Raw genomic sequence first — 26,299 nt, 5'->3', positions numbered from 1 at the left:
ATGAAGTTTTTGATCAAAATCGTTTGATATGCTTATGAAAAAGAAGAAACTAGATCAAATTTAAGAAAAGTAATAAACTAACCGTTGAGCTACTAACTTTTACATTTGTCACCAGTTTTAAAAAGGCATTAACATTTCTGGGCCTCCTTGAAATACAAACCTTTTACGAGTATAGATTCAAATAAAATTCCGAAAATATTGAAGAACTGTACAGATTTTAATATTTAAAAAAAATCTTTTATTGGAATTGCAAAATTTTTATATGTATACAAAATATTTATATATTTCTTACTTGCATTACGTTTTATTGTTAATTTTTTATTTTTACAATCATTTTTTATTAATACAAAATAACACGTTTATACATTTAAGTAAATTGTTTTTTTTTTTTTTTTTTGAAGCATATCATTAATTTTGGAAATATTCTTGAATACTGCTCCTAGCTCGTTGTCGTTAGGGTCGTTGAAACGATTTCTTCTATGCTTAAGCCAAGCCTCAATCCATCTATATTTGAAAAACATCTGATCTTCTGGTTTTTGAGAGAGGTTGTTTTGTGAGTTTAGTTTTTTCCATCTACAGACCTGTTTTCTAGATGTATGGCAAAGATACATGCAATCAAGAAAACAAACAAAAAAGTAGGTTATCTTTTATAAAAAAATGTATGCATAGCTGAAAAATTCGTTATAAAAGTAAATTATTAATTAACTTAATATTACCGTGATGAGCTCCTAAACTACCTAACCGATTTTAATCAAACTTTGTTCACCGTGTGTAGTTCGGTCCAACTTGAAAGTTAGGATACATCTCAATTTGTGATGGCAATAATATCATTTGTCTATTATTTGACAGTTACAATTATCTGTTAGCTCCAAACGATTCTAACAGATTGCAACATCTTTTATTACTATTTAATACCATAACCAGGACATTTCTGCACTGTTCTTCAGGAAAAAATTTATTGATTCAGAGTATTTTTCGGATATACAAAGTAATTACTTGAATCATAACTAGTTCAGTCATAGGATACAAATACAACAGCTGTTACCAAGCGATCTGGTATCATTTAAATCAATCGATGCTGTTGTTAATGTAAATTTTCCTATTGAATTTTTGAATTCACTAGATATACCTGTAATGCCACCACATAGCTCTCGATTTAAAATTGGTTCACCTATTATTCGCCTGCGTGGTTTGAATTCGCCTCAATTATGCAACGGTACACGTTTGGTCATCAAAAATATCACCGGAAATATCCTCAAAGCAGGCATTTTAACTGGAAAGTTTAAAGGAAAAAGTGGTCCATCAGAAGGTTACATATTATAATTCGTTTAGCTTTTGCCATTTCTATAAATAAGTCTCAAGACCAAAAAATACCCATTTGTGGGTTAGATTTGAAAAATACATGTTTTTCTCATGGGCGGATATATGTTGCATGTTGACGTGCAGGAAAACCGTCGAACATTTTTGTGTTAATGTATAAATTAATTTTTTTTTTTATTCAAATATTTAGTTTTTTTTTTTAACAAAAATGATAAACTTTTATAAATTTTTTTATTAAAAATAAACTGATTCGGTGAAAAATCACTAGAAATAAATCGAGACTAGAATCAACTATATGAAAACGAGACGATACCAAAACAGGCTGATATTTTTCCATTTAAGGGATTTAAAGGGTCCTTAAAAAAATTTGTGAAATTTGACAAGATTAGATTAGATTAAGCTTAAGAGTATAGTGGTATAATAAAGGTAAATTTGTTTCTAGCGTAAGAACGTAATTTGGTCTATTCATCGGCAGTCGGAAGAGTTTTTTTAACTTCCCATAGGAAGTTATTGTAATGGGTCCGATTTGTCAAATTGAAAATTTTGACATTTCTCGACGTTTCAAGGTCCCTAGAGTCGAAATAAAAGATTTTTAGAAAGATGTGTGTGTGTGCGAGTGTACGTACGTTCGTACGTTCGTACATTCGCGATGTTTTTTTCGTCGTCCATAGCTCAGGAACCAGAAGCGATATCAATTTCAAATAAATTTTTTATTCAAAGACTTTGTATTTTGCGGAGGTCTTAACTTTATTGTTCCCGATTACATCCAGTTTTTTCTCAAGGTGGAGAGAAAACTTCATGTTTGATTGCAGTATAACACCAAGGTATTTGTATTGTGGGACTGTTTCAATCGATTCACCATCTAGAAACCATTTTTCGCCGTTTCCCAATTTTGTTTGCCTGTTGCGAATGATCATAATTTTTTATTTTTCTAAATTTATTGCAAGCCTCCAGGTTTTACAATAAGTATTGAGTTTATTAATCATAAGTTGAAGACTCTGCGGAGATTCAGCAAACATAACGATGTCGTCAGCATAAAAAAAACACTTTAATTCTTATTTCTTGCTACTCATACATCAGCAGGTACATGGGAAGAAATATCGTCAATGAATAGTGAAAACAATATTGCACTCAGAAGACAGCTTTGCTTCACTCCTGATGTTGTGTTAAACCATTCTGACATACTTTTGCCATCCCTTTCCGACTGTCGAGTATTTTGGTACATATTTCTGAGGACTTTTAACAGCTTTGTAGACAATCCTTTCTGTGACAGTTTGTAGAACAATGCATTGCGATCAATAGAGTTAAAAGCTGCTTTAAAATGTATAATTTTTTATTTTGTTTCAGGAAATGTTGGGCAATGGTCGTCACAGTGAAAATGTTGTCTATCGTTGAGTAGCCTTTACGAAAACCTGCTTGATACATACTTCGTTTCTTTCTATCCATTCGTTTATTCGATTAAGTAGAATCACAGAGAAAATGTTTCCTGTTGGGTTTATGAACGATATACCCATGTAGTTACATGCCAAATAAACATCACCTTTTTTATAGATAGGGTATAATCTTTAAACTCCTGAGGCACTATACAGGTTCTGAAGATAAAATTGAAGGCGTCAAGCATGTGCGTTAGGAACTTGATAGGAGCATTTTTGTAAAATTCGTTAGGTATTCGATCAGGACCATGTGCTTTTCTGTTCTTATAGCTATACAGGCTCAATTGTAGCTCATTTAGAGTTATTTTCCTATCAAGTAGATCATCTTCGACCAGTGGTTCTGCGTAGTGAAAGTTGTGCTCTTCCAAGTAGCATGGATTCAGCAATAATTTGATGTGTTTGACCAGTTTTCCTGCCGTTAAGTGTATCCCACAAACGAAGTCTAGGCCTTTTAGTGACTATATTTTTATCCAAAAACCTTTGGTATCTCTTGTACAGGAGAGCTCTATAGATATTGCATTGTAGTAATGTTTGCATTTATAAAGGCATAATTCTTTATAATTTTTATTTGCGGTGATATATTTTCCTCTTAGGGTTTCGTTATGATCAATGATGTTCCTTAATTTTCTAAGCAGATCAAATGATAGCTTTCTTGCAGTGAAGCATTCTTGGTCGAACCATTTTTGACGGTAGTTATACAATTTTAATGGGGTAGAATTTATGTGTACGACTTCCTTTATAGATTTGTTTAAATAACGTATTTTGTCCTCGTTTCGAAGTTCCAATGTAGTTAAAATGGTTATGTTGATCTGGTTCAGTAACATTCTACGTACATTTCTTTTGATGTATCTTTCCAGACGAGTTTTGGGGGTAGCGCTATTTCGTAGTGATATGAGGGGTTGTTTAGGCTGACTTCTACTAAAAGAGGCATATGATCCTCCAAGGAATGTAAATTCTCCTAGTGAATCATTTTAACTGCAGTCATTAAGAATAGAAAGATCGTTTGTTTGACACATTTCCACAAAAAGTCTGCCATTTATGTTGACTGTTTGGTCTTTAGAATTTCGTGTTTTTGCTCTAAATATGCCTATATGTTGATTACAAGACACGTTTGATCATTTACTACGCTAAAGTTACCATTGACGTAACTTTTAAAAAGGAACAAAGATCCACCTATCGCTCTACCAAAATTGTGCTCACGAGTGGCAGGTATCCAGTGTATTTGCGACGGTCATTTTTGCAAGGGAGTTTTTCTTTCTGGTTCTTAAAAATTCCGGTGAAGTTTCTCGCAAATTCCGTTTATTTGATAGTGGCATTAGTTGTACACTCAGATGTGAATTAATCAAATTACAATTAAAAAATAATTTTATTCAAATTTATAAATTTAATAATTTTTTCGAATGTTCCCTATTTTTTTTTAACTTGGCTTCTTTTATTAATAAAAAGAATATTTTTGTATTGCTCCAGAAGGGTACCTCACATAAAACCGTTATCTTGTTTTTAATTTTAAAATACTAATGAACCGATTTCAATCATATCTTTGCTGTACAAGGTCTTTTATTGCTTATTCAAAAAATATTTAAATTTGTACTTAAAAGTTCAATATCACAATTGGCATTATTTTTTTATTTTTTTCTGATTTAATTGGCTTTCCATATTTAATAAAAATTTGAGAGAAATTGGGAACTCTGATTGATTTAGGTTATAAAGTTTTCAAAGTAAAAAGTACTCACGATACAAAAATTTAAAATGTTAATATTTTCAAAACATCACGAAAAATTCTTCTTTGTTTAAATTGTTAGACATTCTTATATTATTGTTTTATATTATACGTTAAATTAGAAACAAAAAATTGACAACAACTTAGATTTTTTGTTGCTTAAACCTTACCTAATCGCTTTCAAAGAAAGCATAGTGTCATTAACTGCCTCAAAAAAAAACCTTTATTATTAATCGTACCCCAGGGCGTATGAGAGCTTGTTTTATAATTATACTTTTTGTTATTTTCAAAAACCCCTATAACAGCCATTTGAATTAGTGATTTAAAAATATCATGTATTTTACTTTTCTAAATTTGTTTACAGACCTAAAAATATTTTTTAATGGTCCTTAAGAAGAGAAAAAAAATATTTAAATCGTTGACCATGTAAAGCCCACATTTTTTGTTGATATAAATATAAATTTTATTTTTTAGTATTTTCTGATTTTACTTTGAAAGTTTTGAATTGAATTTAAACCAAAAAAAAATATTTTTATAATATTGAAAAGAAACCTCATCAAAAGCGCACTTACTTTATGTAATTTTAATTCAAAGCGCATTCTGGCAGTTAATTACACTCCAATACACTAAAGCTCGCTACGCGACACCAATGGCAACGCCCATCCACCCAACGCTAACGCAACGTACACTTTTCCCACAAGAACCTTTCAACATACTTTTCTTACGTACAACACTTTATAGTTTTCTTTGACTAAAAATTTGTTGTTCGCATAGTGCACCGACACTAAGAGCCACAGCAGAATAACCAAACCATTATTTCCACTTTAACTATGTATTAACATACCATCTGTGTAAAAGGGGTGGTTGTGGCACACGGCACGCGGTGGGTGTGTTCTTGGGGTATGAAGCAGTGAACAAAATTTAACACTTTAGCGGGTATAAGATGTTCCGTCAGAGAGAGTACAATACACACAGCTCACTTCATATACAGAGCCAGAAATTAGGGTTAATTTTGAACAAATTTCACGGTCTCTTGGTACTGCGCGAGCTCTATGGTCCTTGGTTTGTGAGATCCAATAACAAGAATAATATTTTTCGGTCTTGTACTTACTTTGCTATACCAACAGGGATGAAACGTGTGTTGGGTAGGTACCGTAAAAACTTGGGAAGTTTTTGTTCTTGGGAAAATACGTTTATTGTCAACAGGAGTATTGAGCGAAAATTAAAAATAAATAAGAACCAAGTTTAAATAAATGCATGGTACACATACATTAACTTAGTTTCTGGAGCAAAAGTTTTATGGTCTCGTTATCAAGAACTTTAAGTCCGCAAAATGATTTACTTGCCTGATGATGGCCATTATTGCAAACTCAAAAGATGATAAACTAACTTTTCATTCCTTGGTCAAGAAGTCTTCTCATCTTTTATCATTATAATATTTCATTCAAGTTCATCCATTTTCAAATTCAACCATTTTTCAACCTTTGAAAAAGAAAGTAAGAGAAAATGAAGATACTTTTGAGGTTGCATTGTTATATTCACTTGTACAAACTCACCCTTTTTATAAAAAGATTTACATTGTTAAGTTTATACAAAAGTCTTTGAGTGAAAAATGTCTTATGGTTTAAGGAAGGTCAGTTGTGTGTCTGCCACTTACATTCGCCCCTCAACATTCAACACTTTATTTAAAATGTTATCATCGCATTTACATCTTCATTATTCTTACTTATTGTTTTCTTACATTTACAGATGTTTTTGTTGTTGTTTTAATGCTAATTATAAGTTGTAGGTAGGTATACACCAAAAAAACACTATTCAACACCGTAACCACAAGAATTGTTATAATAGAGACGACACTAAGATGATAATTAATCATATACCTGCTGCAGTCATATGACCTTTGAGAGGAACATGAAGTTAACTACTTGTATAATGCGAAAGGATGTGAAACTTAAAAAGTAAGAAGTCGTTTCTGTAACACGTAAAATAGAAAAGGCAAATATTTTATAGGAACCGGAAAACAAAAATATGACTCACCCACCCCCAACTAGCTTGGAACTTTTATATAGCGTTTTACATCAAGGGTTTAATTAAAATAACATTACTTCGTCGAATTTTTGAGATGAATTGCAGAAGTTCTTTGAAAATAAACTATTCTCACAATATTATTGGAAAAGTATATTTAGATAACTTATTATACATTTAAATTGGATAAAAATAAAGTAACTCTTTTTTATCTAAAAATATAAATAAAGCAAAATCACAATCCCAGATAGAACCTACGAAGACGTTTAAAATATTCAAGAGGCTTCTTTTGGAGTTTTAATATTGATGTGAAAACACTTCAAGTCTATAATTTTTTGAATAAGGAGCATTATATGTCAATTTTTCTTACTAGGTGCAACTCATATCATTTCACATTTAAATTGTGATTGTGAAGGTTAGGATTTTCATGCATTAGTATTTGACAGATCACGCGGGATTTCAGACATGATGTCAAAGAGAAAGATGCTCAGTATGCTTTGACATTTCATCATGAATAGACTTACTAACGAGCAACGCTTGCAAATCATTGAATTTTATTACCAAAATCAGTGTTCGGTTCGAAATGTGTTTCGCGCTTTACGTCCGATTTATGGTCTACATAATCGACCAAGTGAGCAAACAATTAATGCGATTGTGACCAAGTTTCGCACTCAGTTTACTTTATTGGACATTAAACCAACCACACGAATGCGTACAGTGCGTACAGAAGAGAATATTGCGTCTGTTTCTGAGAGTGTTGCTGAAGACCGTGAAATGTCGATTCCTCGCCGTTCGCAGCAATTGGGTTTGTGTTATTCGACCACATGGAAGATTTTACGCAAAGATCTTGGTGTAAAACCGTATAAAATACAGCTCGTGCAAGAACTGAATCCGAACGATCTGCCACAACGTCGAATTTTCAGTGAATGGGCCCTAGAAAAGTTGGCAGAAAATCCGCTTTTTTATCGACAAATTTTGTTCAGCGATGAGGCTCATTTCTGGTTGAATGGCTACGTAAATAAGCAAAATTGCCGCATTTGGAGTGAAGAGCAACCAGAAGCCGTTCAAGAACTGCCCATGCATCCCGAAAAATGCACTGTTTGGTGTGGTTTGTACGCTGGTGGAATCATTGGACCGTATTTTTTCAAAGATGCTGTTGGACGCAACGTTACGGTGAATGGCGATCGCTATCGTTCAATGCTAACAAACTTTTTGTTGCCGATAATGGAAGCACTGAACTTGGTTGACATGTGGTTTCAACAAGATGGCGCTACATGCCACACAGCTCGCGATTCTATGGCCATTTTGAGGGAAAACTTCGGAGAACAATTCATCTCAAGGAATGGACCGGTAAGTTGGCCACCAAGATCATGCGATTTGACGCCTTTAGACTATTTTTTGTGGGGCTACGTCAAGTCTAAAGTTGACACAAATAAGCCAGCAACTATTCCAGCTTTGGAAGACAACATTTCCGAAGAAATTCGGGCTAATTCGGCCGAAATACTCGAAAAAGTTACCCAAAATTGGACTTTCCGAATGGACCACCTAAGACTCAGCCGCGGTCAACATTTAAATATAATTATCAAAAAGTAAATGTCATGGACCAATCTAACGTTTCAAATAAAGAATCGATGAGATTTTGCAAATTGTATGCGTTTTTTTTTTAAAAAAGTTCTCAAGCTCTTAAAAAATCACCGTTTATATAGGTACTTTGTAACTTTTTCCAGAAAAAAAAGATTGGTGAATAAAAACTTGTTAAGGGAGTACCTGCGCTATTGCTGGGTAAAAAGAGTCTTAAAATGTGATATATACATTATATAAAAAAGTTCATATTGATGCTTTCATTTTTATTTATATCCCTCCATTTCGATTGAACTTGTTTTCAGCTGAAAAGATGTCTTTTCTCCAATCGTTTGATATGATGCTACCATCAGTATTTAAAGTCTTGGTTCTTTGCAAAATTGAGCCATTGTTTTGCAGCTTCTGGAGCTTCAGGTGTCTAAATTAATAGTCATTTAACTTGCTTTTAATCTAGTTTCATGTCTGATTTTTTTTTAGAGAATGTGTGGAACTGGAGGCTTTTCTAATGGTTTCAAGTTTACCTTTACTTGAAAGAATGCTTGAAGTACGCCTTTTGCAATTGTGTCTTTATAATAATGGATTTTCTAAATAGTTATTAACTCCCTTTGAACTTTTGGTAATTTTTCAAAAAACAAAGCAATTTAAGGAATTTCCGAATTACTTAATGATTTTATTCGACACATTTAAACGATACTAACAGAGTAAAATTAAGATTAGAAAAATATTTATTACTTTCCCGAGAGCTTATCGATGGTTTAACAGTGAGGCAACTGTTTTGTTCAAAACAAAAGTGCTCTTTTTTTAATGTTTTATAAATTCTCTTTAAAAAGCCCGTTAACTTTAAGAAATTATTTAAAGTCCTCTTAATCTAAGAAGGCGTTTTCTTGTTTTTTAATATAACACGTTATCCATTTTGCGGTTTCAAAAGTATAGGGCTGGAATTCGACAACTGCCAAACAAAGTTGTTAAACTTATTTTTTCTTTGTTGAAAGTCTGACATCGTACAACTCATGCAAATTGTTAAAACCTTTTACAAAAATAGTGATTCTGCAACAGCAACATATCGTGCTTTAAGAGGTGGTTATGGTGTACATGATCTTCCTACTATACAAGCTATTGGCAAAATTGTGAAGAAATTTGGAGCGACTGGATTGGTTACAGTAAGGCATGTGCATCATCTTTTCGCTCGTGTCAATTCCTCGTCGTTCTCAGGAATAAAAACTGTGTTAAGGTAGATTACATAATAATACAAAGAGGCTGGGATGCAACCCACACTGATAACTTCCCATCCCGTCAGTCGATTTGTCTTGCTTAAAAGTTTGTCTATATGTACTCGTATCAATTTTTACCAATTTTGCGTTCTATTTTTTGTAGATTTTATTTTTTATGAAAAAACGGAATGTTGGATTTTTATATAAAAATTACTCAATATCGAAACCAATACTTTCAGTGAAATAAAATAAGTTTGAAATCAATATTTTTAATTTTTGAAAAGCTTTTTTAGCCGAAAGTAAATTTTTACCAAGTTTTAGTATTGTTTTTTTTTTTTTTTTTTTTTTTGAGTTTTATTTTTTGTAAAAAAACTGTCAATTCGATTTTTCTCAAAATTTCTCAAAATGTTGAAAACAATATTTCTTTTAAGAAAAAGTTAGTAAGAACCTATTATCAAAAAGTTTTTAAAAGATATTTGAGTCGAAAATCATTTCTTTCCAACTTTTATTAATATTTTTTTTTCGGTTTTTAATTCTTTGTACAAAAACTGTCCATTCGATTTTTTCAAACTTTAACTGAATGTTGAAAATAAGATTTTTTGAAAGATAAAAGTAAATTAAAGCCAATATCTCAAAGTTTTGAAAAGATATTTGAGTCGAAAATCAATTTTTACCAACTTTTATAAATATTTTTTTGGTTTATATTTTTTGTAAAAAAAACTGTCAATTCGATTTTTCTCAACATTTTTCAAAATGTTGAAAACAATATTTCTTATAAGATAAAATAAGCTTGAAGCTCAAACTTCAAGTTTTTGAAAAGATATTTGAATCGATATTCAATTTTTACGAACTTTGAGCAATGTTTTTTTTTAGATTTTTATTTTTTATAAAAAAACTGTCAAATCGATTTTTTACAAAATTTTATCAGATGTCAAGAACATTATTATTCGTTGCACAAAATTGTTTTAGAGATGAAATCATATTTCAGTCGTAAAATTTTGGAGGTGACAATTTTTTTTTTCAGTTTTATTGATTTATAAAAAAAAACCGTTTTATTGATTTTTTTCAAAAAATATACCTGTTTGGTATCACGTTACAATTTATTACATAAAATTTAATTCAAGTCTCTATCGTTTTTGGTTCGTTAGATATTTAAGGTTTACCAAAATGTTCACCTTTTTTCAAACTGCTATGGTAAAAAAACCACCAACGCGATTTTCTTGAGAGCCCTTTCTGCATCTTTCTGCCTTATTATCTGTATAACAAAATGTATTCGAAGTCGATATCTCTCCTGGTTCTTGAGCTATGTAGGACGAAAAAAACGTCGCGAACGTACGGATGTACGGACGTACGGACGTACAAACGTACGTACACACGCACGCACAGACATCTTTCTAAAAATCTTTTATTTCGATTCTAGGGACCTTGAAACGTCGAGAAATGTCAAAATTTTAAATTTGACAAATTGGACCCATTACAATAACTTCCTATGGGAAGTTAATAAAATGGTCGTAAATGGGGTTCTGAGAATTCTCAAGTAATAGAAGAGAAGTCATTACATCTACAAAACGACGATGGAACGATTGTCACTGTCAATTCGGAGTGTTATGGTCCTATGAAAACTGACTTTTTTCTTGCCCGCTATTGGAAGATACGACAAGATGGTGCCACATGCCACATGTGACGATATCAACTGGTCACCAAGACCATGCGATTAGACACGGCTGGGCTTTTTTTGTGGAGCTACGCAAAAGACCGTGTTTTTGCAGATAAACTTTTAAATTTTGAGCACATAAAAACCCACATTCATCAAGTTATGGCTGAATTAACGCCCAATATGTGTCAAAAAGAGGTCGAAAATTACCTCAAAAGAATCCATGCTTGCACATGCGGTGGTCATTTAAATGATATATGTATATTGTATACTGTATATTTCACCAAAAGTAGGTTTGATATTGGTTCAAATCACTTCAGTCTTATTATAGTTCTAGCCCAGATGGCATTCCTTCGGCAGTGTTAAAAAATTGTTGTGATTCCATCTGTGCTCCTTTACTAAGCATATTCAACAAGTCCCTCCAAGAAGGTATTTTTATTGATGGATGAACACTTTCTTAGTTGGTCACTATACATTAATCAGGTTCTAAAAATGATGCAGACAATTAAAGGGGTATTTGTAAACTCTCCGCAATTCCCAAATTGTTTGAAAGCATGGTGAAAATAAAGCTTGATTTTCTTACAAGTGAATATTTATCAAAAGTACAGCATGGTTTTGCATCCGGTCGATCATCTGTTACCAATTTAACTTATTTCACTTCGTATGTTACTTATGCTATGGAACAAACATTTCAAGTGGACGCAGTATACACTGACTTTAGTAAAGCCTTTGATTCTGAGAACCAGCAAATATTTCTAAAAAAACTTGAGATTTTTGGTTTTCATTCTCAGTTTCTTCGTTGGTTATCGTCATATTTATCTTGTAGAACACAACAAGTTAAGATTGGAGTTACATACTCTAAAGAAATTCAGTGTTCATCAGGTGTCCCGCAAGGTAGCGACCTGGGTCCGCTCCTTTTCATAATGTTCGTTAACGATATTGTCTCTGTCTTTAATTATTGTGAATGCTTATTATATGCGGACGATCTGAAAATATTTTCAAAAGTTTCGAGTTTGGACGATTGTCAACTTTTGCAATCTGAAATTGATTCTTTATCAAATTGGTGTCACATCAATAGCCTTGAATTGAATATCAAAAAGTGTAACACGATTTCTTTTTCCAGAAAATCTCATATTTTGTTATTCAACTATGCAATTGAATCTGTGGATTTAGATAGGGTTTCAAGTATTAAAGACTTAGGAGTTATTGTTGATTCCCAACTTTCTTTTAAAGGTCATTTCGATTATTTGGTTCTTAAGGCCAACTCGCTGGTAGGTATTGGAAAAGGCTTTAAAGATAATTTTATGTTATCTCTCGTCAGATCAATTTTGGAATATGCAGATGTTATTTGGAGTCCTATTTATATAGTTCATTTTGATCGGATTTGAAAATTCTTTGGAACTTTAGTCCTAGTTATGATGACGCCAATTATTTCGTAATAAAGTCGTTACAATCAAGAAGAAAAATTCATAGTGTGATGCTTATTAGAGACTTACTATGCTAATATATTAAATCTTTATCAAGATCTATTGTATATTTCAATGAAGTGTCTTCAAATATTGACTTTGTTAATCTTAATCGTAATTAATTTAAAACTGAAGTATTATACTCGTATTTATTCACTTTTTAATTTGCTCTTGGTGTGCTTATATCTGTTAGCTGTAATATTCCTTGTAGATTAAATAAAAATAAATAAATAAACTAAATATTTCCTTAGGTACAAGCAAATTAGCAAATTTTATTCCAAGTAGAATTACAGACCAGCCCAGGAGGATTAAGAGTGTATACAAAGTATAAATTGAAATACTTCTGTTCTTTTTGGCCCCTTTAAGGACCTCAGATCACCAACCTTACAATTTAAGGAACGGTAGAATGGTTACTTTCATTAGAACTCGAAAATTTATACGTCATTTTCCCAAACACCCAACTTACCTTCATAAAGCATTATAAACTGTTACAGCGAATTCAGAACCAAGCATTAAAAAAAAAAACAAATACTTATTGATTAATAAATACGATTATTAATGTACAAATTTGGAAATATAATTTAAAATAAAAAAAGTAAGAAAAACATGAAGAAAAATTAATAACTGTCCTGTAAATCGCTGTTATTACGTTAAACATTTTTCTTCTCCAAACAAAACATTTTTTGACTTTTCCATCCTGCCAGCCAAGTTGATAGAGATTTATTATTTTTATTTTTTCCAATTATCATGGACACAATTTTTAACACCACTGCCATCGCACCAAACCAAATAAATTTAACAAATTAAACGAGCTTTCAGTCTTCTGGAGCAACATGGTATAGCAACATCAGCTACACCATCCAACATCACACAATTTGTTGGTCCACTGATGGCAGAGCTTGGAATTGGAATCTTTTAGCATGCAGTTAAATTATATAAAATAATCGATAAGTGAAATCTTCGTTTGTCATCATCGTCGTATAGTCGTGGTCGTCCCAGATGGAAAGTGAGTTTTATTTTGTATTTTTTAATTATTTTGTTCGGTTTTCCTTGAATCGGGTATTGATGTTAATTGGTAAATTAAAATGTTTATCCGGCCTTCAGTTTAATTGCAAAATCGGATTGATGCCGGCCAGCAAGCACAGAAATTTGATTATAGCCTTGAGAGTTTAATGAAGCAAACAAAACAGATATTGAATTAAGGATAAACAAATTGTAATCGCATGTTTTTTTTTCTGATTCTTTTTATTTTTATTTTTTGGACAACATGACTGGCATTACGTGTGGCATATGGCAGAATTATGTCGAAGAAGAAAAAAGGGAGAAAATGCCTAGGCTTGGGCAAAATTTCGCAGTAGGCTATACCTACTACTTGAGGACTAATGAGATTTTGATGTGAATTTTATTTTGTTTATCCTTAGGGATAGTTGTACGCATTTACATAAACAATTACGATGCAGATTACAGTGTTTTTGCTTTTGTTGTCGTTGTTACTTTTGTTGTTTTTGTTTTCTTTTGCGTTAAAAGGATAATTATTGTTCATTAGAGAAAACATGATTTTGAGCTAAAAGTAAATGAGCGGCAGTGGCAGTGGCAATGGCAGCAACGACCGAAGACGAGGAGCTAATATAAGGGAAACAGTTGTAAATGAGTAAACACAGTGTAGGGGGTTATGATGTTGCCTACTGGGCAAACTGATGTTAGTTTTTACCTGTTCAATAAACAAGAAGTATTGGTCGTGATTTAAATCAAAATCAGCCCTAAAGGCGATGGCAATGGGAAAGTCCGAAAATGTAGGTTTCGTTTCATCATAATGACTGTCGTTTTTGTATTCATTGTAATTCAAGCTAGAGGCTAAATAGATGTAATGAGAGATTTACTTGTAAATATGATTTGATAGAGGCTTTCATATAAGCTAACATTAATTTCCCAAACGCACCTACATATGTATGTTTTGAAACTCGCGTTGGGCGCCACTCGTAAATTGCGTACAAATTGAAGTGTATCATTCTTGTATATGTCAACTTGAAGTGGTTTTCACTATCAAAAATCGTTGATTCGGCCGTGTACCTTACGACTGTGAAGTGAACCAAATTTATGAACGCATTTATTATCGAATGGTCAATATATTCAAAACAATTTTAAATTTAAAAACATAAAAAGAATTTGTTGGAAAATATAGATTTTCACAAAAATAGGCATTTGAAAAAGTATAGAAAAAATCAAGCAAATTAAATTTTTAAACTATTTTATTAGGAATATATTAAATTTTAAGCTTACTAACTGGTATTGTTTTGAGAAATCTGAAATCTGTTGTAAATCGCTACAACCGATTCTCTACTGTGTCGGTAATTGTATTTAAATAAAGATATTTAGTTAAGTTATAAATATATTTTTAAATTTCTGTTGGAATAGAGGGGACCTACAGTTTTATGCTGAACCAGAACTACTAATTTTAGAAAGCACTTTGGGCATTTTTCATCTCTTCGCAAGAGGCAGTAGATAAGGTTAAGTGTCTGTCCGGGATGGGATGGAATAGAACAGGCATGGGTCAGTTTATTAGTACATTGTGATACCAAATGAGGCTTTCTTCAATGAAATCGGTTTGAATCCCTTTCGAAACGTGAAAGACTGATTATATTGATATGATTTAGATCATTAAGATCGTCATAGAAGTATTCTTCTAGGTGGCTCTTGCGTTTTTGAGCTGTAACATTGCATGTATGGGCGAGGTAAAGAACTCTTTTTTTTCTCTTCCTCATCTATACAGCTTCTGTAAAAGTCATTTGATAATACGCCCGGTTATGCAACCGACTATCAAGCTTATGTGTGATCTGTTTACAAATATCAAGCAATTTGAGTGCCTTAATTCTTAGCGCTTGGTGATGTTATTCCACCTGACTCCTGAGGTTTGCCTTCTAAATACTTAAGAATTACCGAGTGGCCAATGTTGTTACGAACCCACTGCGATGACGTTTTGAAGTGAATATTTTGATTACTTTCAAGAGGTGTTAAGTAGAGAAGAGTGTCCTGTTCCGCAAATGGGGTAGTGCGAAGTTATCCGCTTATACATAGACAAGCTGAACGTTGAACTTTGTTTAGTGCGTCGTCGTACAAAAAAATCAGTCTGAATACAAATGTGCATAACCGCAATGAGTAATTGGGGATTATAGACCCCATTATTAGTGCTATTAATGCTAATGACTTTTTTGCAGAAGATGAGAGCTACAGTAGCTTTTTCGATGATTCTTTTTTTTTATTTATTTAATCTACAAGCAATATTACAGCTAACAGATATAAGCACTCCAAGAGCAAATTAAAAAGTGAGTAAATATAATACTTCAGTTTTAAATTTATTACGATTAAGATTAAAAAGTCATTATTTGAAGACACTTCATTATAAATATTAAATAGATCTTGATAAACTTTCATTACTAACATAATTTGTCATGTGAATTCTTTGGAATAAGAAGAATCTAGCCCTCATATAGAACTAGCGGGAACATAGATTGGTACCAAGGTAAGAACAGAAGGACATTTAATATGGTAGCATAGTAAGTCTCCAATAAGGATTACACTATGAATTTTTCTTCTTGATTGTAACGACTTTATTCAAAATAATTGGCATCTAGCCTCATAACTAGGGCTAAAGTTCCAACCAATTTTCTTAAATATATATTATGTAAATCGTCTTTCAATCTTTTCAATCCTATCAAAATGAACTATATAAATAGGACTCCAAATAACATATGCATTTCCAAAATTGATCTGACGAGAGATATATACAAGGTTAATAACACAAAATGATCTTTAAAGTCTTTTCCATTACGCTTTATGAAACCTAGCAGCGAGTTGGCCTTTGGAACTAAAAAATAATCGAAATGACCTTTAAAAGAAAGTTGGGAATCAAGAATAACTCCTAAGTCTTTAATACTTGAAACCCTATCTAAATCCACAGATTCAATTGCATAGTTGAATAACAAAAATATGAGATTTTCTGTTAAAAGAAATCGTGTTACACTTTTTGATATTCAATTCAAGGCTATTGATGTGACAGCAATTTGAAAAAGAATCAATGTCAGATTGCAAAAGTTGACAATCGTCCAAACTCGAAACTTTTGAAAATATTTTCAGATCGTCCGCATATAATAAGCATTCACAATAATTAAAGACAGAGACAATGCGTTAACGAACATTATAAAAAGCAGCGGACCTATGTCGCAACCTTGAGGGACACTTGATGTACACTGAATTTCCTTAGAGTATGTAACTCCAATCTTTACTTGTTGTGTTCTACAAGATAAATATGACGATAACCAACGAAGAAACTGAGAATGAAAACCAAAAATCTCAAGTTTTTTTAGAACTATTTGGTGGTTCATAGAATCAAAGGCTTTACTAAAGTCAGTGTATACTGCGTCCACTTGAAATTTTTGTTTCATAGCATAAGAGTGAGTAAGTTAAATTGGTAACAGATGATCGACTGAATACAAAACCATGCTGTACTTCTGATTAATATTCACTTGTAAGAAAATCAAGCTTTATTTTCATCATGCTTTCAAACAATTTGGGAATTGCGGAGAGTTTACAAATACCCCTTTAATTTTCTACATCATTTTTAGAACCTAATTTATGTATAGTGACCAAGTAAGAAAGTTTCCATCCATCAATAAAAATACCTTCTTGGGGGATTTGTTGAATATGCTTAGTAAAGGAGCACAGATGAAATCAAAACAATTTTTTAACACTGCCGAAGGAATGCCATCTGGTCCAGAACTATAATTAGACTGAAGTGATTTTAGTCCGGAAGGAACTTCTTCAAAACTTAACTGGATCGAACCAATATCAAACCTATTTTTTATGTTATTTAGTGAACTATTGTTAATTCCTGAATGAAGTACAGAATAAACGGATTTGAAATAATTAGCAATCAAATAGTTCTGAAGAGACAATTCCGTTATAAAGCCATGACTCAACAATGTATTTTTAAAAAGATCGGGTACTTTGGTTCGGAGGCCACTTGCATTGTGGAAATAAATCTTTATTAACGAAAGACGAACATATGTAGACTTTAAAGCATTCGTTGTTAGGTTTTTATCCCTACGTTCTTCCCCAAGGAGCTGTTTGCCGTATATACAAAAGGTCGAATTTTGACACCTATTGCCAAAAATTTTCCGCAAAGACCAATGATGAAACATCCACCGGAACACCAATTTTAAAATTGACGAAACCATGCTTACGATCCTTATCTGCGTTACCTGATAGTTTGTGGCACACAAAAAGAGATGCATCTATTCCCAGGCTAGTGTTCTGGAGTAGTAGCGTATCGAAAACTGCCAATATCAAACCATTTGAATTTGTAAGCAACTCGAAGATTGCCGCAGGATGAATTAGTTCTGACGATGACATTTTTGTTATATTTTTGTACATTGTATTTTCCATAAGACAGTACTTGTGGAAAAACTTTTAGTTGGCACAGGTATTGATTGAACTCAAGACGTTTGGCATGACAATCCTACGCATTAACGCCACGAGTACATAACACAAAAGTCTTCGAGTAATATTCTCAAATTCAGTTTAATAACCGAGCTTTACTGAAAAGTGTCACAATTAGATCGCTTTCAATCATACGTATGCAAATAAATTGAAATTGAAAACACAATGATTCAAAATTTGTACACTTATTCTGAGTCAATACATAATTATTCTTTGTTGATATTCTTTGATGATACAATCAAAAATTATATTCACCCTAGTATTGAAATAATTTAATAACTACTTATCTCATAATTTCAGTAATTTCATTCCATTTTGATATTTCCTGAACCAAATAATAAAGAAAGAACCTGTAATTTTCCTATCTACAAACAAACAAAAAATAAAAAAGCATGCAGAACAATTTCAAGTCCATTAAAATAACATCTTAATATTCTAGCCCTATATAATATCTGACCTACCAGAGTCACATAGCAATCACGTCCAACATCAATTATTATTACTTCTCCCCTATTTTAAGGGAATCAAAGTACAGGCTATAGCCAGTATCACACTCTTTACCAAAAATACAACAAACACAAAAATAATGATAATATCCATCCACAGGCAGTCGGCTGTAAAATCGATATTAATGATGTTTGTGCTTTTTTTTTTTAACTACAAGTGTATGTTATTGTTGTTCCTTGTGTAAGGTCCCATGAGTATGGGAATGAAATTATCCTGTAGTTTGTTTTGGGAAACATAAAATTAGAGGTAACCTAAAAACTAACAGGGTTTAATAAAGGAATTATGTGTATGCAAAATGTGATTGTTATCTTTTATTGCAATATTTGATAACCCTCTCCACAGTATAATGTCCCCACAGAATAATACTAGAGAACGTTATTAAACAGATACCGGATTAGGTGACATGTTTTTCAATATTGAAGTATTTATTTTTTGATGGAAAAAACGGTAACCAACGCTTGTTTCAGGTGGGTATTAAGGTTTTAAGTTTGTTTAAAGCAATATTTTAATAGTAGCTCATCTAAGAGGACTCTTAAAGTCCTTAAGCCTTATCGCAAATAATAATTATATGATTTATCTGTGATATTATTTTCGGAAGATATTGATTTTTTTAATAATTAATTTAATACTTTTTTAAAACGTCTTTTCGAAGTTCTACTTCAACTTTTGTTACATACATTTGGCTATTCGATACTTCAACAAGAACGATACAAAAGTAGAGATTTCTCTTCAGTATGGTTTCCCATTTGATCGTGGAAAGATATACGAGCCACCAACAATTCGAAATTACTAAAATTTACTACCGAAATTCGGTATTAGTGGCCTAAACGGTTAGAGCTTACTTACTTAAGGTGGCGCTACAGTCCGGGGCAGACCTTGGCCTCAACCAACATGCGTCTCCAGCCAGCTCGGTCCATAGCTACCTATCTCCAGTTTCGCAAGCCAGGTTGGTTAAGGTCCTCTCACACCTGGGTGCGCCAACTGAGTCGCGGTCTTCCTCTACTGCGCCGTCCATCGGGATTGGATTCGAAGACCTTCCGGGCTGGAGCGTTGATGTTCATCCACTCTACATGACCTAGCCATCTAAGCCGTTGGACTTTAATTCTGCTAACTAGGTCAGTGTCGCTTAACAGCTCGTACATTTCGTCGTTATATCTTCTCCTCCGCATTCTTCATCTATGCGTACGGGACCAAAAATCACCCGAAGAATTTTTCTCTCGGAGCATCCTAAGACGCTCTCATCTTTCATTGACAGGGTCCACGCCTCAGCGCCATAAACTACAGTTGGGATGATGAGTGTCTTATAGATGGTGATTTTAGATGCTCGAGAGAGGACTTTGCTTTTCAATTGCCTTCTAAGCCCAATGAAGCAGCGATTTGCAGGAGTTATTCTTCGTTTAATTTCAGCGCTAGTGTCTTTGTCTGTGTTAATAGCGGTGCCTAGGTAGACAAAGTCCTTAACTACCTCAAAGTAATAGCTGTCCATGGTGACGTTTTGTCCAAGACGTCGTTATTCAATGCCCTGGCAGCATATACTTGGTCTTGCCTTCATTGACCACTCAACCCATCTTCTTCGCTTTCGTCACAATGCTCAAAAACGCTCCACTGACATCACGCTTTGATCTTCCAATTATGTTAATATCATCTTTGGATCCGAGTTTATGGGATGTACCTTTGGAAGATTGTGCCTCTAGTGTTGACGGTTGAGTTTTGCATAATTCTTTCCAGAACGATATTGAAGAAGTCGCATGAGAGTGCATCGCCTTGTCTAAAACCTTTTTTGACATCAAATGCATCGGTAAGATCTTTTCCGACCTTGATAGAGCAGCGGGCATTCTCCATTGTCATTCTGCACAAACGGATAAGTTTGACAGGAATGCCAAAACTAGACATTGCTCGGTAGAGCTATTCCCTATAGATGCTGTCATACGAGGCTTTAAAATCGATAAAGAGATGGTGGGTATCGATTTGAAGCTCCTGGGTTTTTTTCAAGATCTGTCGATAGTGGACTTTTCTGGTCTGAAGCCACACTGAGAAGGACCTATCAGGTTGTTGACGAACGGCTTCAGACGTTCACATAATACGGCGAAGGATCTTATATGCAATTTTAAATAGACTGATGCCTCCGCAGTTGGCGCAGTTTAAGGGTCTCCTTTCTTATGTTTCGGGCACACTATGCTGAGATTCCACTTATGGGGCATGTTTTCTTCCGACCATATTTTGCAGATGAGTTGGTGCATGCTCCCTACCAAGTCATTACCTGCTGTTTGAATAGTTCGGCAGTAATGCCGTCAGCTCCAGCAGCTTTGTTTGACTTAAGTTTAGATATAGCTATCTTCACTTCGTCAAGGTCGGGTAGGCGGAATTGTTGATCTGTGTCGCCGAGGTTGAGTGGTTTTATTTCCCTTACAGCGGAATTCGGTTCGTCATCGCCGTTATATAATTTGGAGAAGTGATCCTTCCATATTCTCAGCATCGGCTGCGCTTCTGCTACGATGTTCCCCTGATCGTCTTTACAGGCTTCGGTTCGTGGCTGGTATTCTAGGGAGGTTTTTTTACCTTTTGGAAAAATTTACTAACCTCATTCCTGTTGTGACATCCCTCCATCTCCTCGATCGCGCGCTTATCATGTTTTTTTTCCATCTAAGAAGCCGGTGTTCCTCTCTCCTCTTCTGCTCGTAGAGCTCGCGAGCAGCTCTAGTCCTTTTGTGCACCGCCGTTTTGTATGTCTCTTGTTTCGCTGCGTGCGCTTGCCGGCATTCATAGTCAAACCAGGGGTTTTGCTGTGGTTAACGGTTGATTAGTCAGGAGATTTCCATGTCCCATTGTGGATATTGAGATGCGTGAACTGCGTACCAGCTACCAGAAATTGATCAGCCTGAATCTGTGGATTGTCGTGATGCGCTCGATCACAAGGGTTAGAGCGCTAGGTCCAATTTAGCCGATGAACAATTGAGCGTCTATTGGACAAATTTGAATCCACAGGCACAGTAAAAAATGTTCCAGTTCCAGTGAAACAAAGAAGCACCCGTAGTGGCAGAATATTGCTGCCGTTGAGGCTTCAGTATCATCTCTGTGACGTCGTAGTGGCCTACATCCTTACAAGATTCAATTGATAAAAGAACTGGAGCCGCTTGACCACCAAAAGCGGGCTGAGCAACAACTTGAAAATGATTTGAATTTTCATAGGACAATCATTTTCAGCGATGAGGCTCATTTCTAGACTTTTGCAAGCGTGTTCGTAGTGGACATGAATAAGAAATCGAGTTCCATACATAATATTATCGATCGTACTTTAACAGGAATAAAGCATTGCATCCAAAACCGTTTTTGTTTTATTTAAAAAAAAACTTTCGTAGCTATCTTATTGAAAAACCCGATATATGTTTAACTACGATTATAAATGTTAAATCAGTTTGTTTGTTTGATCGTCCTTTACGTCGAAAAGTAATTGATACGTGATTGGAGAGTGTTTAAGCTACTTTTTTTTGTGGTAAAACTTTGAAAAATTCTTTTTTAGCCTGATTTTCAAAATACCCTTCGTGTGGAATTATCAATTTAGACTGTTACATATAGTTGTTTCTTAAATGAAAATTGATAAGCGTTCAAGGATCTCAAGGACAAATTTCATAGTGACCAGTGTATTCCGTTGAATTTTTATCTGACAACTTATAATATTAAATTGACACAGAAGTCCAATTCAAATTGATTTAAAATGGAAATCATCATTCACATTATAGCTTTCCAACACTAACCCAACCAATAATTTCTCATAATACTAATAAAATATTAATCTTTCATAATTTTACCTTCATTCATATATATGAAACGATAAAACATCTTTTAAGCTCCGTATCTCATCTTGCGTTAAACTTTCCTCTGCTTCCTATTTTGTTGGATGGTTGGTTGAGTCTTGAGTTACTTTTTCTCTGAAAAGATAAACAAAACCATCAGTACATAATATCTCTTTACTATGTTAAGGTTTATTGTTTTCGTGCTTCAATAGAATCGAAGTGGGTTATAAATCATTAAGTTTGAAAAGAAGAAAAGCAAAACAAACAAAAAACAACCATCAGGGGATATTATTTATGATGCTGAAAACCCCAAACCCTTTTTGCTTACTACAATATTATCAAGGTGGTTTTTGCGCCAGATAAAGTAACAAAGCGTGAAGAACACGCAAATAAAAATAACTCATTAAATATTTTAGAACATAATATACCGATAAAGTAGAGATACTCTTACAGTCTATACCCTTTCTCTCACTTCACTGCTCCCCACAGACGCCACACTTAACATCACAACTTTATATTTTTCCTAGAGGAAGATATTTACATATATAGTCTCCATCAGGATAACACAACATATCTACAGGAATATCAGACTATACGACTATCGGGCTTTTGAACAATGTGTCGAATTTGCATGATTTCTGGGTTGAAGTTACATCAGCTAAAGGGTATCGATGCCTTGTGTATTCTTCTTCTAGAAAAATAGAAGGAGATCATGAGCATATCGGAAGCTCATAGCTGAAGAGCGATTTTTTGGGATTGTTGGTATTGATGCAACATTTCTTATATCTCTTTGTTTTATTCATACACTAAAAGAAAATTTTCAATCGACTTAATTTATAAATCACAAAAACAATTATACATCAAAAAACTACTAGATTCTTCTTTTTCAAAATTTTTTGGCGCATGAATTTCTTGCAATTTTCAATTCCTTTTTTTTTTATGTTTTCAGAATTTTTGAAATCCTGGTGCGCAAAATATAAATTCTAATTCTGTTTTTATATTTCTTTAAATTTTGTCTGAGTGCATTTATTGCTTGTTTGACCTAAGAAGATTTGCATCTTTATTTTCACCTCCTCAGTGTTATCAATACAATTTTTATGCACCATCACGGTCGTCTTCTTTGCATTTTCTTTTTATGCTGTATTTGATACAGTTATGGTCTTAAAAGAAAATGTATAGCTTACAAAGATTTCTCCAATGATAAAATGCAAAAGTATTTCCAAGAATCATAAAGGCAATACTTAACAAAAGCCTTAAAGTAAATCACTTATAGAATGATTTTCTCAAAAAAAGAATTCTTAGATATGTAGCAATAGTTCCACAATGCAAATTTGTTGAACTAAATTGTATACATCAAGAACTTTAAAATATTTGTATATGTATCATGAGTATTTTAAATGAATTATTGTAACGTCATTCTTAATAATGCTTTCGTTGATATGCCCACTTAATTTGTTTGTGGTACAGCGAACGATAATTTTTATTTAATTGAAATAAAATGTATTTGGTATTGTTCATATTTTTTTGTTATTAATTTATAAGAAGGTAAGTTTCCGTTGTTAGCCAATCCAACTAAGAAAAACCGGAATAAGTTCAAGCAAGCCAGGAAGGCCTGCAACGCCCATATTCGACAGACCAAATTTTTACATGACCAAAAATTACGGCAAAAAATACTGCAATGTCCCAAAAGCAGTACAAAATTTTGGTCATTTGTAAAATATATGAGTAATTTTTCCTCTTCGTCGGTTCCTACGCTCGTTGTCAATGACACTTCATTTGTTAGCTCTTTAGAGAAAGCTAATTTCTTTGCTAGGCAGTTCGCCGCCAATTCAACGCTGCCAGTGAGTGTTATGACTCCGCCTGTACTAGAGCGAGTTCGTGATTCTATGGGACCAATCTTTTTTTGCACTCGTACTGTAGCGAGAGTCCTAAAAGATCTTAACAAACACAAATCTGCTGGTCCGGATGGTATCCCCGCTATTGTTCTGAAGAGGTGTTCTTCATCGCTGGCAAAACCACGGCGTAAGCTTTTTCATCTGTCCTACTCCTCAGGTCTCGTTCCGAGCGGATGGAAAACCGCATTGGTCCAGACTATTCCCAAAAAAGGCGAATCATTTTGTAATTGTAATATTGAGGATATGTGTAATAATTTTTATTGAACTCTTTTTAACTGCTTTTAGGAAACTATTCCTTTAAAAAGATCACGTTTTGCTTCAAATGCACCACCATAGTTTGATACGCGTATTAAAAACTTAAAAAATAAAAGGAACAAAGCTTGGGTAAAATATAACATAACTAGAACTGACGATGATTACAGAACTTTCTTAATTCTATAACAACTCTTTTCTGATTATTCTAACATTCTATATGACGATTACATTTATAAAATAGAACATGGTATTAAATCTAATCCAGATAGTTTCTGGAATTTCGTTAATAATAAAAGGAAAACGTGTGGCTATCCGAATTCGATGTCAAATAATTCGTCAACTAGTCATGATAAAAAGATTATTGCAAACATGTTTGCTAATCAATTCAAAGTAGCATTTGAAGAATCAGACTTTAATAATTAATCTTCTTTTTCTTCTTCTTCTTCTGACAGCTTTACTCATTTAAACGCAATTAATTTTGAAATAAGTGAAGACACAGTTGCTCAACATATTTTAAAACTCGATGAGTGCTTTACTCCAGGCTTCGTTGGTGTTCCATCTTATATATTAAAAAAATGTGCTTCTTATTTGTCATATCCATTATGTGTTCTCTTCAATGCATCCTTAAAAAGTTCAATTTTTCCTGTTATCTGGAAAAGTTCATTTATTATTCCCATACACAAAAAAGGCCCAAAGAATGAAATAATGAACTATAGGCCCATTGCGAAACTATCTGTGATACCTAAACTGTTTGAGTCAATTGTGAGTAATGTTCTTTCTTTTCATTGTAGTTCTCTTATTTGTGATAGCCAGCATGGCTTTGTCAAAAAGAGATCCACTGTAACTAATTTATTTAACTTCGTGTCCTTTTGTCTAGATGTATTTGAAAAACGCGGGCAAGTTGATTGCGTATTTACTGACTTTAGTAAAGCCTTTGACAAGTTATGTCACAATACACTAATTCTAAAATTATACCATCTAGGATTTATAAATTGGATTTCTTCATACTTAAAAAATCGTCGTTATTCTGTCTTGTTTCGTAATGAAAGTTCAATTCAATTTGTTGTCAATTCTGGCGTCCCTCAGGCAGCCACCTAGGTCCTATTTTATTTGTTTTATTTATTAACGACTTGGTTTCAAACTTAAAAAACTCGTCTGTCCTTATTTATGCTGATGACATTAAGCTTTTCAAAAGTATAAAATCCTCCTCTGACTGTTTATTATTACAAGAAGACTTAACAATATTTAGGGAATGGTGCAATAAAAACCGACTTGTTTTAAATGTTGACAAATGTAAAACTATGAGTTTTACACGTAAAAAAATTCCGTTTTTGTACGACTATATGTTTGATTCTTGTCCGTTATGTAAAGTTTCTATGTTTTCTGACTTAGGTATTATTCTAGATCCCAAATTATCATTTAATGATCATTTAAGTTATATAATTAAAAAAGCCAATAGGGTTCTTGGATTCATTAAAAGATTCGGTCGTGATTTTCGGGATCGTTATGTTCTTAAACTTCTATTTATTTCGTTTGTTAGACCAATTTTAGAATACGGCTGTGTGGTATGGTCACCTTATTACTCAATACATGTTTCAAGAATTGAAGCGATCCAAAAAAGGTTTCTGCGTTTCTGTCTTCGGTCTCTTCCATGGGCAAGGGAAAATCTATTTCCTCCTTATTCTCAAAGACTAGCTTTGATCAGCCTCCCTTATTTGACTAACCACACAAAGTATTTACAATTTTGTTTTATTGTTGGGATTATTAATGGTTCGATATCATTACCATCAGTTCTAAGTAAATTAAATTTCAGTTTCAGTCGTGCAAGTTAAGGCGACAGCAACCTATTATTCAAATATTTAGCAGATCAAACTATGGTGTATGTAGCCCTCTCAATCAGTTAATAACAATTTATAACGAATTTCATTTTTGTTTAGAATCT

This window comes from Eupeodes corollae, chromosome 2 (genome assembly GCF_945859685.1).
Source record: "Eupeodes corollae chromosome 2, idEupCoro1.1, whole genome shotgun sequence".
NCBI classification, from domain to species: domain Eukaryota; kingdom Metazoa; phylum Arthropoda; class Insecta; order Diptera; family Syrphidae; genus Eupeodes; species Eupeodes corollae.
Note: the sequence above shows the minus strand (reverse complement) of the source record.